The sequence below is a fragment of the Myotis davidii genome, unplaced genomic scaffold (assembly GCF_000327345.1).
Source record: "Myotis davidii unplaced genomic scaffold, ASM32734v1 scaffold524, whole genome shotgun sequence".
NCBI classification, from domain to species: Eukaryota; Metazoa; Chordata; class Mammalia; order Chiroptera; family Vespertilionidae; genus Myotis; species Myotis davidii.
This window is the reverse complement of record NW_006299263.1, coordinates 1,257,543-1,261,886: the sequence shown is the minus strand read 5'-3', so window position 1 is coordinate 1,261,886 and position 4,344 is coordinate 1,257,543.

Genomic DNA, 4,344 nt, shown 5'->3' with positions numbered 1-4,344 from the left:
CCCCTAAAAGGTGTGAGGTTTCATTTTTCCATGTCCATACCAACACTTGTTCTTGTCTCTCTTTTTGATTATTGCCTTCCTAGTGGGCATGAAGTGGTATCTCACTGGGGTTTTGATTTGTATTTCCTCAATGTATAATGATACTGAGCACAGGTTAATGTGTTTACTAGTCATATGCATATATTTGGAGAGATCTCTATTCAAACCCTATTTTTAAAATTGTCTCTTTATTATTGAGCTGTAAGACCTTTTTATACATTCTAGATACCAGTCCCTTATCAGATATATGATTTGCAAATGTTTTCTCGATTTTTGTGGGTTGCCTTTTCATTCTCTTAATGGTGTCCTTTGAAGCACAGAGTTTTTCATTTTGATGTGGTCCAATCCAGTTTATCTATTTTTTCTTCTGTTGCTTATGCTTTTTTAAAATGATTTTTTATTATTATTAATTTATTTTTAATCCTCACCTGAGGATATTTTTCCATTGATTTTTAGAGAGAGTGGAAGAGAGAGGGAAAGATAGAGAGAAACATTGATGTGAGAGAAACACATCAATTGGTTGCCTCCTGCATGCACCCTGACCAGGGCCTGGGCCAGGGAGGAGCCTGCAACTGAGGTACATGCCCTTACCGGAATCGAACCTGTGACCCTTTGGTCCACAGGCCAATGCTTTAACCACTGAGCCAAACCGGCTAGGGCTATGCTTTTTTTTTTATTGTCTAAAGTTTTGCATATGTCTCCTTTCCTCCCTGATTAACCCCTCCCCCCCTAGCCATTCCCACCCTGGTCAAACCCCCACTGCCCCAGTGTCTGTGTCCATTGGGTATGCTAATATGCATGCATACTGTTGCTTATGCTTTTGATGTTGTATCTAAGAAATCATTACTTAACCCAGGGTCACATGGATTTATGCCTATATTTTCTTCTAAGGGTTCTATAATTTTAGCTCTTACATTTAGTTCTTTGATCCACTTGAAGTTAATTTTTCAATGTGGTGTGAGATAGAGGTCTGATTTTATTCTATAAATGTGCATATTCAGTTGTCCCAGCACCATTTGTTGAAAAGACTATACTTTTCCCATTGGATTGTCTTGGTACCCTTGTTGAAAATCAGTTGACCATAAATTTGACTGTATATTTCTGGATTCTCAGTTCTATTTAATAACTTATATGTCTATTCTTATGTTAATACCATACTGTTTTGATTACTGTAGCTTTGTAGTGAGTTTGAAATTAGTGAGTGTAGTCTTTCTGTTTTGTTCTGCTTTTTCAAGATTGTTTAGCCTATCCTGGTTTTGCCTTATAAGTTTTTAAATACCTATTTTATAGCCTTTTGAAGCTGATTAGTTTCTTGAATATATACATTTTATATTTTGGGCCACATAGATTATTTTAATTATTTTTATACTATAAATTCTATTCCCCATACCAGCCATCATGTCTCAGATCTTTCTTTATTCCTCAGCCTTTTCTTTAGCCATGTTAGAGCTTAGTTATATTTTTATTTATTGAATAGATTTTTTATGTTCACTGGTAAAAATATAAAAGTAGATTATTAGGATATTTTATATATATCTTACTGGAAAGCAAAACATCAGTTTGCTTTTTATGTATGGGCGTCAGGTAATTTTGTTTCTCCCTAGGTCATTGGGCCTTAAGGGGGTCCCAAGCAGCCTATAAGTGTATTAAAGAAGTATAAGTCATATTCCTTATGCTGCCAATAATAATATTATATTCCACTTGGGAAAACAAGTCCTTTATACATGAAATATTAACAATGAATGTTTTGTTTATATGAGCATGCATAGACATGTAAAAGTATTAGGAATATGACACAAATTAGTTGGAAATAGAACCGTATAGCATGCAAGATTTGCAATTTAATTAAAATGTGAGTCTTATAAATAAGTTATTCTCTTTTAAAAATCATGAATTTAAAAGTAAGTTATAGTTAGCTTTTTAAGAACGTAACTGGAAGGAAAAGGAGGTACATTTATATTTCTGAGTAGTAGGTTTATTTTGAAAATAATTACTAATTTTCTGGAGAATTAGAAAAGCAGAGCACTAAATAGGCAACACAGAATTATTTTGTCCACACTGAGAATGATGCAGGTCTCAGATGAAACATGAGTTATGTAAAGGGAGTCTCCCAGGTCCTGCCCATCTTTTACTATGATGTCATTGGGGAATGAGCCATAGCTGATTTATGCATTGAAGAAAGACTTGTTTCAAATTATGGTTCACTTTGCAAGGTGACTAATTTGCTGGCTGAATAAGCTGAATTGTCAGCTGTATGTATTTTAATATTCAAGTTAAGGAACTTGACCTAGAAAGGGATCCTGTTTGGGAAATAATGTGGGATCTTTAACATCAGTGAAGTAAAGTTTTCTTTCTTTCTTTTAAGGACACGTGGATACATCAAAGCATTCATGGTTTGAGTACTATAAATAAAATTTGATTAGCCATAACATAAACTTAGAGTACTACTTAACATTAAGATCACTCTGGTTTTTTATTGGTTTCCAGACATACTGCTAATTAAGTCCCAATTTTATTATTTTAGGTTTCCCTAGGAATGTGTTACTATAATAACGATGAATATTTGGTGCTAATTTTTTTATTGTGGTAAAGTACCCATAGCATAAAATTTACCACCATAAACCATTTTTTAAAATCTTCACCAGAGCATATTTTTTCCATTGATTTCTAGAGAGAGTGAGAGGGAGGGAGCAGGGAGAGAGAGAGAGGGAGGGAGCGAGAGAGAGAGAGAGAGAGAGAGAGACCTCCATTGGCTGCCTCCTGCACGCACCTCCTGCTGGGGCTGGGTTACTTGACTGGGAATTGAACCTGTGACCCTTGGGACTTGGGCCGACATTCTAACCACTGGCAAAACTGGTCAGGGCCTTAAACCATTTTTAAGTGTACAGTTCAGTGACATTAAGTACATATACATTGTTGTGTAATCATTACCACTTTTCATCTTTCGAACATTTTTTATCTTGTGAAAACTAAAACCCTATACTCATGAATCATTAACTCCCCATTGCCCCCTCAGGTCACCCCTTGGCAACTGCCATCCAGCTTTCTATCTCTATGGATTTGACTACTCTAGGCACCTCATATAAGTGGAATCGTACAATATTCGTCCTTTTGTAACTGCTTGTTGCACTTAGTATAATGGCTTCAAGGTTTGTTCATGTTTTAGCAGAATTTTGTTCCTTGTTAAGGTTCAATATATTCTGTTAAATGTATATCACATTTTGTTTATTCGTTTATTCATCAATGCTTCCACCTTTTGGCTATTGTGAATAATGATGCTATGAACATGGGTGTACTTCAGTGCTATTTTTGTAAAGGCAATGAATAGCAGCTAACCCTTATCTTTTTAATTTAAGTATTGTTCCAAACAAAGGAAGATGCTTATCTTTTGGACTTTGGTGGTATTTTTTTAAATTTAAAAGAAATTTAAAATTCAGATTAAGGCCTAAATTTGTTACTGCTATTTAATTACTGTTTTGCTTTCTAAGCCATATAGAGCAAGAAGTTTTTTTAAAAAAAATATTTTTATTGATTTCAGAGAGGGAGAGAGAGAGAGAAACATCAGCGATGAGAGAGAATCATTGAATGGCTACATGCCCCACACAGGGGATTGAGCTGGCAACCTGGGCAATGCCCTGACCGGAAATGGACTGTGACCTCCTGGTTCATAGGTTGATGCTCAACCACTGAACCACACCAGCCTGGTGAGCAAGAAGTTTTTCATGGAAAAAAATGTCATACTTAGAATCTTATAGCCATATAATTTAATTCAACCAACCAGTAGCATTTGATGGGACTTTCACTATAGCATTTTATTTAAAACTAGAGGCCTGGTGTATGAAATTTGCACATTTGTGGGGCGGGGGTCCCTCAACCTGGCCTGCACTCCCTCGCAGTCTGGGAGCCCTCGGGGGCCTAAGCCATCAGTCGGACATCCTTAGCGCTGCAGAGGTGGTAGAGGCTCCTGCCACCGCCGCTGTGCGCACCAGCTGTGAGCCTGGCTTCTGGCTGAGAGGTGCTCCCCCTGTGAGAGTGCACTTACCACCAGGGGGTAGCTCCTGTGTTGAGCGTTTGCCCCTTGGTGGTCAGTGTATGTCATAGTGATCGGTCGTTCTGCCATTTGGTCAATTTGCATATTAGTCTTTTATTATATAGGACTAGAGGCCCGGTGCACAAAAATTTGTGCACTAGGGGGGACGGGGTCCCTCAGCCCAGCCTGTGCCCTCTCGCAGTCTGGGACCCCTCGGGGGATGACCACCTGCTGGCTTAGGCCCACTCCCTGGGGTTGGGGGTGAATGAGGAGAC